Here is an 11,236-nt window from a genome sequence, read left to right on the forward strand (position 1 = left end):
TGAGCACCATGGACCAGGGCGCCTACAAGGATGAAGGAAACAGCTGGGTGGCCCCCCTACCCTTCAGAGTCCAACGACCACAGCTGCCAGACAACCGTGATCAAGCACAGAAGCGACTCAACTCCCTCCAGAGCTCCTTCAAAAGAAAGCCTGAAATGAAAGAACAGTTTGTCTCATTCATGGAAAAAATAATTCAGAATGGACATGCCGAATTGGCCCCCCCATTGAAACCAGGCGAGGAGCACTGGTACCTGCCATGCTTTGGGGTTTATCATCCAAAAAAGCCCTCTCAGATAAGAGTTGTGTTCGACTCCAGTGCACAGCACAAAGGACTGTCTCTGAACCAAGTGCTCTTAACCGGACCAGACCTCAACAACAGCCTCATCGGCGTCCTCCTTCGCTTTAGGAAAGAACAAATTGCCTTCTCTGTGGACATACAACAGATGTTCCACTGCTTCAAGGTCAAGCCTGAAGACCGCAACTTTCTCAGGTTCCTCTGGTTTGCAGATAACGACCCAGACAAAGAGATCGCAGAGTACCGCATGAATGTCCACGTGTTTGGAAATAGCCCATCCCCAGCCGTGGCTATTTACTGTCTGAGACGCGCCGCCCAGGAAGGCCAGAGTGTGTACGGTGAAGATGCACAACAGTTCGTAATCAGGGACTTTTATGTGGATGACGGGTTGAAATCCCTTCCTACAGCTGACCAAGTCATCAGTCTGCTCAAAAGAACGCAAAGAATGCTGGCTTGTTCCAACCTCAGGCTGCACAAGTTGGCTTCGAACAGCAAAGAGGTCATGGAGGCTTTCCCATGTGAAGATCGTGCCACAGATCTAAAGGACCTTGACCTGGCTGCCGATGATCTACCAGTGCAAAGAAGCCTCGGACTGCACTGGGACCTGGAGTCAGACTGTTTCACTTACCGTGTGGAGGATGAGAGAAAGCCATTCACTCGACGAGGAGTCCTCTCCACAGTGAATAGCCTGTACGATCCCCTTGGATTCGTCTCTCCAGTGACCATTCAAGGGAAAGCACTCCTTCGTGAACTTACCATCGACTCACCTGAGTGGGACGCCCCGCTACCTGCAGAAAAGGAAAAACTATGGGATAGCTGGAGAGTTTCACTCAGAGAACTGGAAAAATTAAGAATCCCTAGAGCCTACACTCGCATGTCCTTGTCCACAGCTGAACGAGTGGAGCTTTGCGTCTTTTCAGACGCATCAGAAAAGGCAGTTGCTGCAGTTGCCTATTTAAGAACCGTACAGGCAGATGGCCAATGTCAAGCAGGACTGATTTCAAGCAAGGTCAGACTCGCACCCCGACCAGACCACACCATACCCCGTTTGGAGCTATGCGGGGCCGTCATGGCAGTGAATCTGGCCGAAACCATCATGTCTGAAATCGACATCGCATTCGACGCAGTGACATTCTACACAGACAGCAGGATTGTGCTTGGGTACATCGCAAATGAGAAAAGAAGATTCTACGTGTACGTCAGCAACCGAGTCCAACGTATCAGACGAAGCAGCCTGCCACAACAGTGGAGGTATGTACACACACAACACAATCCTGCAGACATCGCAACACGGTCAATCCCAACAGACCGACTGAAAGACACAATGTGGTTCACAGGCCCAGCATTTCTGTGTCAGCCTAGCGACACGCTGCCTGCCGAGCAGATATTCGAACTCTCACACCCTGAACAAGATCCTGAAATCCGGCCACAAGCAACAACACTCTCCACGACAGTGCTTGACAACCTTGGCTCGCAGCGTTGCAGCCGCTTCTCATGCTGGAATTCGCTTACAAGAGCCGTTGGCACTCTGATCCATATCATTCAGTGTTTCAAAAAAGGCAGCAATGATGGACAATGTCAGAAATGGCATCAATGTCGCACGCCCATGTCAGTGGACATTCTCAATCAGAGTGCAGCAGTCATCGTTAGAACTGTCCAACAGGAAGCCTTTGAGAGAGAACTACAGTGTGTCTCATCCACTGCAAACATTCCAAAGAGCAGCCCACTCTGGTCCCTGGACCCGTTCCTCGACGAAGAAGGCCTGCTGAGAGTGGGAGGACGCCTTGCAGCTGCTGACTTAGGATCCAATGAAAAGAGACCCCTGATCTTGCCTGGGCGCCACCATGTAGCAACCCTCATCGTGCGCCACTTTCACGAACAGACACAGCACCAAGGGCGTCACTTTACAGAGGGTGCAATCCGATCTGCCGGCTACTGGATACTCGGTGGCAAGAGATGTATCACCAAAACGATCTTCGAATGCATTGTCTGCCGCAAACTCAGAGGAAAGTGTCAAATGCAAAAGATGGCTGACTTGCCGCCAGACAGACTCAGCGCTGAACCTCCCTTCACCAATGTTGGGATGGATGTGTTCGGGCCGTGGGCTGTCACGGCACGTCGGACGAGAGGAGGATGCGCCGAAAACAAGAGGTGGGCTGTCCTTTTCACTTGCTTATCTGTCAGAGCCATTCATATCGAGGTTATCGAGTCTATGGACTCCTCCAGCCTCATTAATGCATTCAGAAGGTTCCAGGCTATCCGAGGCCCAGTGAAACACTTACGCTCGGATAGGGGCACGAATTTCATTGGAGCCTCTAAGGAACTAGGAATCCCCTCTAACGCTGATGGGAAAACAGTAGAGAGATTCCTCTCTGACCAGGGCACCACATGGACCTTTAACCCCCCGCACTCCTCTCATATGGGAGGGGTTTGGGAAAGAATGATAGGCGTCACACGCCGCATCCTAGATTCTATGCTCATGCAGATGGGGTCTGCCAAACTCACACATGAGGTTCTCACGACCTTTTTGGCAGAGGTCACTGCCATTGTGAACAATCGCCCACTCGTGCCTGTGTCCACAGACCCTACAGACCCCTTCATCCTCACACCTGCATCACTGCTGACTCAGAAGGTAGGCCCTTGCCCACCTCCGCCTGGCGACTTCGACCACAAGGACTTATACAAGCAACAGTGGCGTAGAGTCCAAAGCCTGTCCAACACATTCTGGGACAGGTGGCGCAAGCAGTACCTGGCTACGCTACAACCCCGCAGGAAGTGGCCATCCCACCAGCCAAATCTCAGAGAGGGAAGCGTAGTGCTGCTCAAGGACATTCAATGCAAGAGGAACGACTGGCCTCTTAGCATCATCACAGCTGTGTACCCAAGCAAAGATGGCCGGGTACGCAAGGTCCAGCTGAGAGTCGCCAGAAAAGACGGTACCACACTGCTTCTCAGGCCTGTGAATGAACTGATCTTACTCATTCCTCCAGATAAGTGAACGATATCTTGTGTGGTTAGCGTAAAATGTTTTAATGTTTAAGGAGTGTGATACTTGTTAAAAAAAAAAAAAAAAAGTCATTTGAATAAGTAACTTGTTAATGAGTTCTGATTAATTTGAAGAAAACAAAAAAAAAAAAAAAAAAAAAGAAAAGAAAGAGAAGGAATGGAATGTGTGAATCCCCCTTAGGTATTCAGGCGGGGAGTGTTCTGTTTCATGCATTGTTTATGCACTATTGGTGTTATTTTCTATCGTGATAACTCAGGATAACTGTTATTTTTGGTCCTCTACCGCCATCTTCTGGCAAATTCAGGTAATTCCCTGTGCGACGAAAAGATGACTGACGTCATAACCATGGGACACGTTCCTGCTCAACTGTTATGATCTAGCGAATGTTAACTCTGATCTCAAAGTTTCAAGTTGCCTTGAAGGCACCGTTATTTTACCTTCTTCACAAGCCATTAAATCGTCAAAAGGAAGGACTTGTCTGCGTGGTCTGTGGAGTGGAGTTAACTGACTGTTATACCTGGCAAGGCGTTGGGGAGAACAGTACAGCCAGCATCCCTGCCATGTAGAAGAAGACTGTGTTTATGTAACCCTCCGTTCATCTAACGTCATCAGTAGCACTTTCTGAAAATCTGATATCAGAAGAATAATTTGATATAAATTAATTAAATTATATTATATTATTTAATAATATTCAATATTATATAATAATTTAATAATAACTAAACAATTATAATTATTAGTATTATTATTATAATAATTAAATAATATTTAATTATATTATTTAATATAAATTGATTAAATCAGCATTGCTCAGCTCAAATTTAGTCATTAATTTGTCTATTAATCAATGTATTTCAGCCTGGGGTAGTTGGGTAGGACGGAGCATTTGATTATTTCTAAATTATTATGTGTTTTACTCTGTGGTTTATATCCACGGCCACCCTTTGGCTCTGATGCCAAGCTTCAATGCCTGGAAGTCTGAAAAAGAGAAAAGAGATTTTAAAAGATCTCCATGTTGTAACTACAAGAACCAGTTTCTACCAAAGCAGACACATATATGCTTTTATCTGACAGGAAAAATACATAACCGCACAGAGTGTTTTTATTCTGCATGTCAAGATGAGCAGTAGTTAAAGGATTCACTTTAATTAATTTCGGACTATCCTGCAGGTGAACTGAATACAGATTTAATTAATTTAGCTGCCTTCATGGTATCTGATCCTCGGTGTGTCTGTTTTTTGTTGCAGATAATGTCGATGTGACGGTTGAACTATACTTTAAAGGAGAACTGCTGGATGAAGACCTCACTCTGTCTGATTATGAAATCAGACACAGGTCCAGAGTTGAAACGTGTCTAAAGATACGTGAACGGATTAGATTTGGTGCAGGACAGAAAAAATGGAGAAGTATGGAGGAGCTGGCTGATTTTAAGGACATTTGTAGCGTCCAGTAAAACTGTTGCTGATGAGCAGCCTCCAGGCTTTAATGGCAGAATGTCCCAGCATGCAGCAGAGAGCTTCACTTTAATCTGACCTTTTTCTAGCTGCGCGACAGAGAAGACTCGGACATGTGCTACCCCGATAACTGCTGGAAAGCAACTCGCTGCCTGTGCATCAAAGACTTTTTTAGTGCATCCTCCAACACGGACACGTTCAAGATGCCAACCGACACGAGGAAGCGACCATCTCACCGATCACAAAGTCGACTCAAACTGCTCAGTTGGCTGGTTTAGTTAAGATAAAACACTCCTCTGGCCTTAATGTTTGACTAGAACATGGAAGTCCTGGAACACCACCAGACTCGGAGAGGCTCTATTATTAGGTTCGGGTTCTGTTTACACTGAAATGTCAATTTTGAGACCTATCCCGTTTAGCCGATGGACCGGATTACGTTAGTGTGAACATAATGACTCGGTACTGCATGTGCATAAATGTCACCACAGAGAGAATTTGCCTGATTGTAGCTTCTCCTCTTCTTCAGGTTTTGATAGGATGCCCATATTCATTCATGAACAGATGTGTATCAGCATATCCAGTCTGTGTTTAAATATAAAATCAAGCAACTTTAAGTAAAAGATGAAATGCGAAGGTCTGCCTTTTACCAAACTCTTAATGCTCCTTTTTTCTGTGCATTCTCTGTCAGATTTTATTAACAGAGCTCCTAAAAAATGCTGATTGATACTATATTGTGTGAAGGAGGAGTTTAACTTCACAGCTCAGTCTGCCTTTTGTTTAGTACCTACAGGTTTTTATGCTGAATATTAACTGTGCCTTAGTGTTGCCTTTTTATCACTATCAGTGCTATCGTAGTGCTATGTATCATCTTTTCTTTAATACGATAGATTCGAGACATAATGATTGTACACAAAAAAGCGCTTAATTGAAACACAGCAGAGGGGATTGAGGAAATATTTCGATTTATCGATGATAGTCACAGATAAATAGATAGATGAAGGGAAATAATAAATGCAGAATAGCTATGCTGCATATTAGGTTTTGTCATAGCAAAGAGGAAAAGTAAGAAAGAAAGGAAAGTATAAAAGCTTTGTATTATTATTAGAGATGCACAGATATAACTGCCTTATATCAGTAATCAGCCTAGCTGCATAAATGATAACATACACTGAGGGCAGTGAAACAGACATCTGCACGCTCAGCTAATGTCCAACAGGTGTCAGTCTAATTCCAAAGCAGGCTCTTTATTTCTAACGATAACATTTAGGTGAATTGGTGTCTCTAAATTATATACGAGTACTTTGATCACATCTGGATATTTGTCCCTTTTTTCTCTGTTACTTGTTCTGACCAACAGGTAAAGATTTTGACAGAAAAGGCCTTAATTACACCACCTGTGTAATTAAAAGTGAGATTTATCATCTCTTTGCAGGAACTGAACAGCAATGGATCAAAATAAATGAAAATTCTACATATTATCGTTTAGTTTTTTGTGGGTTTTTTTTACTCCTTGTTCCTTATTTCCTGATTTTGGCTTTAAAAAAATTGATTTATATCATGGGAAGATATTGCTTGGCATGGCTTTTTGTGTGAGTTCTTTCCAGGTGCTCCTGTATTAGGGTAACTGATGACTTATATAGGCTCTGGGTGTGTTTCAGAGAGACGGTGTTAAACCACATCCTGTGTTTATTCTAACAGCAAGCCTTCTTAGTAGAAGAGTCCAGGTGCTGGAATGACCTTCCTTTCACCAGCTGAAAACATTTAGTGCATCAATGATTGTTCAGCATAGATAATCTCTGACTACGTTTAGCTTTTCTCCACAGAGGGACACAAAAGAAAAGTAGAAGAAGAGCACGTTAGTGTTGTTTGTCTTGCACTTGTTTGGCGTTAAAATCTCTTCTCTGACATCTATGATGTGTACTGCAATGTGCTGAGAGAGGGAACAACTGTGGTGGCACCACACCTCTCTGCCTTTCAACTGAAATCTAGTGTTTTCTTTACTGGATGTGCCTGAGACTGTACAGATACTGCGGTTTAGTGTCGTTAACGATCCATCAGAAGTGACTCATTTTGAAACTCACATCCAACTTGTTTGAGGGCCGAGACTCAGAAAGAATTTTTGCTGGTTGAGGCGGTGGATTATGGACTCTGATTCCGATCAGAGAATCAAGGCACTCGGACAGAGAGCTCTGATGTGTCTGCTTTAATGAATGTTGTTGGACTATTTCCTCAAGAACGCACACAAAGTATGAGAAACACCCAGAAAGTCCGTGCAGCTGTGTGTGCTGTATCCTGACTCGTTCAGCCGCGTTACTGCCTTCCACCAGTAGGGGGCGTTTCATCCACTGGCTTTCTCACACAACTGAAATTTAGTGTTTTCTGCAGCACAGTCCATCAGAAGTGACTTATTTCGAAACAGAAACCAACATCCAACTGAAATGTAAAGCAGGTGATTTCTTGTAAATGTGTAAAACTGAAAATGAAGCTTTGACTGTAAGGCCTTGTGAGATATCAGTCAGTGATGCAGGCAGCTCGAACAAAGGTTTGTTGGTAAAGCTGTTTTTTTAAATGGTGTCTTATATAAGAGGGGGGGGACTCTTTGCCCAAGAATACGTAACGTATAGGCATAAAGAAAGGCTTTATCTTTTTTATTCTATATCACAAGAAATCAAATGACAAACCAGAGGGATGTGGGTCGAAGCCACAGCTTCTCCTACCCCTGATCCAAATACAAACACTACATCCGGGGCTCCTTTGACCTCTGTTTTAAATACAGAATCACCACAAAAGAAGAAAAAAAAAAGGACAAATTCATGTCAAATCCAGCTGCAGGTGAACTCTTTGTACCTAGTGCATCTTCACATTAAGCATTCATCAGAAAACAGAATAATTGTGTGATTTCTGTGCATTTTTTGGACCGTTTCAGTGTCCTGAATATTTCAATTTAATGATAAATAAATAAGTTTGACTATTTGGCCCTACAAATAAGACCGTTTCACAGCACAAGTCATTGGCCTTCATGATAGGAGGCTTATTCTTCTGCTATGATGAGTGACAACAAGAGCAAACCAAAGCAAGTTGCATTTAAGACTTTATTTAAAATTTCAACTTGTTACATGTTAGAATCAAGATTAAAATCTTACAAATGAAGCAAAGAGAAAATGACAAAAGAATGATTTAATCACGACGACATGCTCAACAAAAACATCTGACAAAAAGATCTCCATGTTGTAACTACAAGATCCAGTTTCTACCAAAGCAGACACACATATGCTTTTATCTAACAGGAAAAATACATAAGAGTGTTTTTATTCTGCATGTCAAGATGAGCAGTAGTTAAAGGATTCACTTTAATTAATTTCGGACTATCCTGCAGGTGAACTGAATACAGATTTAATTAATTTAGCTGCCTTCATGGTATCTGATCCTCGGTGTGTCTGTTTTTCGTTGCAGATAATGTCGATGTGACGGTTGAACTATACTTTAAAGGAGAACTGCTGGATGAAGACCTCACTCTGTCTGATTATGAAATCAGACACAGGTCCAGAGTTGAAACGTGTCTAAAGATACGTGAACGGATTAGATTTGGTGCAGGACAGAAAAAATGGAGAAGTATGGAGGAGCTGGCTGATTTTAAGGACATTTGTAGCGTCCAGTAAAACTGTTGCTGATGAGCAGCCTCCAGGCTTTAATGGCAGAATGTCCCAGCATGCAGCAGAGAGCTTCACTTTAATCTGACCTTTTTCTAGCTGCGCGACAGAGAAGACTCGGACATGTGCTACCCTGATAACTGCTGGAAAGCAACTCGCTGCCTGTGCATCAAAGACTTTTTTAGTGCATCCTCCAACACGGACACGTTCAAGATGCCAACCGACACGAGGAAGCGACCATCTCACCGATCACAAAGTCGACTCAAACTGCTCAGTTGGCAGGTTTAGTTAAGATAAAACACTCCTCTGGCCTTAATGTTTGACTAGAACATGGAAGTCCTGGAACACCACCAGACTCGGAGAGGCTCTATTATTAGGTTCGGGTTCTGTTTACACTGAAATGTCAATTTTGAGACCTATCCCGTTTAGCCGATGGACCGGATTACGTTAGTGTGAACATAATGACTCGGTACTGCATGTGCATAAATGTCCCCACAGAGAGAATTTGCCTGATTGTAGCTTCTCCTCTTCTTCAGTTGTTGATAGGATGCCCATATTCATTCATGAACAGATGTGTATCAGCATATCCAGTCTGTGTTTAAATATAAAATCAAGCAACTTTAAGTAAAAGATGAAATGCGAAGGTCTGCCTTTTACCAAACTCTTAATGCTCCTTTTTTCTGTGCATTCTCTGTCAGATTTTATTAACAGAGCTCCTAAAAAATGCTGATTGATACTATATTGTGTGAAGGAGGAGTTTAACTTCACAGCTCAGTCTGACTTTTGTTTAGTACCTAAAGGTTTTTATGCTGAATATTAACTGTGCCTTAGTGTTGCCTTTTTATCACTATCAGTGCTATCGTAGTGCTATGTATCATCTTTTCTTTAATACGATAGATTCGAGACATAATGATTGTACACAAAAAAGCGCTTAATTGAAACACAGCAGAGGGGATTGAGGAAATATTTCGATTTATCGATGATAGTCACAGATAAATAGATAGATGAAGGGAAATAATAAATGCAGGATAGCTATGCTGCATATTATGTTTTGTCATAGCAAAGAGGAAAATTAAGAAAGAAAGGAAAGTATAAAAGCTTTGTATTATTATTAGAGATGCACAGATATAACTGCCTTATATCAGTAATCAGCCAACTGCATAAATGATAACATACACTGAGGGCAGTGAAACAGACAGCTACACGCTCAGCTAATGTCCAACAGGTGTCAGTCTAATTCCAAAGCAGGCTCTTTATTTCTAACGATAACATTTAGGTGAATTGGTGTCTCTAAATTATATACGAGTACTTTGATCACATCTGGATATTTGTCCCTTTTTTCCCTGTTACTTGTTCTGACCAACAGGTAAAGATTTTGACAGAAAAGGCCTTAATTACACCACCTGTGTAATTAAAAGTGAGATTTATCATCTGTTTGCAGGAACTGAACAGCAATTGATCAAAATAAATGAAAATTCTACATCTTATCGTTTAGTTCTTTGTGTTTTTTTTAAACTCCTTATTCCTTATTTCCTGATTTTGTCTTAAAAAAATTGATTTATATCATGGGAAGATATTGCTGTGCATGGCTTTTTGTGTGAGTTCTTTCCAGGTGCTCCTGTATTAGGGTAACTGATGACTTATATAGGCTCTGGGTGTGTTTCATAGAGACGGCGTTAAACCACATCCTGTGTTTATTCTAACAGCAAGCCTTCTTAGTAGAAGAGTCCAGGTGCTGGAATGACCTTCCTTTCACCAGCTGAAAACATTTAGTGCATCAATGATTGTTCAGCATAGATAATCTCTGATTCCGTTTAGCTTTTCTCCACAGAGGGACACAAAAGAAAAGTAGAAGAAGAGCACGTTAGTGTTGTTTGTCTTGCACTTGTTTGGCGTTAAAATCTGACATCTATGATGTGTACTGCAATGTGCTGAGAGAGGGAACAACTGTGGTGGCACCACACCTCTCTGCCTTTCAACTGAAATAGTGTTTTCTTTACTGGATGTGCCTGAGACTGTACAGATACTGCGGTTTAGTGTCGTTAACGATCCATCAGAAGTGACTCATTTTGAAACTCACAAGATTATTTTATGAATAATTATGATTACAATTAATTTAATTCCAATTGGCTTGAATTGGACTTTATTCTTCTTATATTTATTCTAAGTGCCTTGAGATGACATTTGTTGTATTTGGCGCTATATAAATAAAAATGAATTGAATTGAATTGAATCCAACTTGTTTGAGGGCCGAGACTCAGAAATAATTTTTGCTGGTTGAGGCGGTGGATTATGGACTCTGATTCCGATCAGAGAATCAAGGCACTCGGACAGAGAGATCTGATGTGTCTGCTTTAATGAATGTCGTTGGACTATTTCCTCAAGAACGCACACAAAGTATGAGAAACACCCAGAAAGTCCGTGCAGCTGTGTGTGTGCTGTGTCCTGACCCGTTCAGCCGCGTTTTTGCCTTCCACCAGTAGGGGGCGTTTCATCCACTGGCTTTCGCACACAACTGAAATTTAGTGTTTTCTGCCAACAGTCCATCAGAAGTGACTTATTTCGAAATAGAAACCAACATCCAACTGAAATGTAAAGCTGGTGATTTCTTGTAAATGTGTAAAACTGAAAATGAAGCTTTGACTATAAGACCTTGTGAGATATTAGTCAGTGCTGCAGGCTGACAAACAAAGTTTTGTTGGTAAAGCTGTTTTTTAATGGTGTCTTAGATAAGAGGGAGGGGACTCTTTGTCTCAGAATCCGTGACGTATAGGCATAAAGAAAGGCTTTATCTTTTTTATTCTATATCACAAGAAATCAAATGACAAAC

The sequence above is a fragment of the Odontesthes bonariensis genome, chromosome 19, assembly GCF_027942865.1.
Source record: "Odontesthes bonariensis isolate fOdoBon6 chromosome 19, fOdoBon6.hap1, whole genome shotgun sequence".
In the NCBI taxonomy this organism is placed as follows: domain Eukaryota; kingdom Metazoa; phylum Chordata; class Actinopteri; order Atheriniformes; family Atherinopsidae; genus Odontesthes; species Odontesthes bonariensis.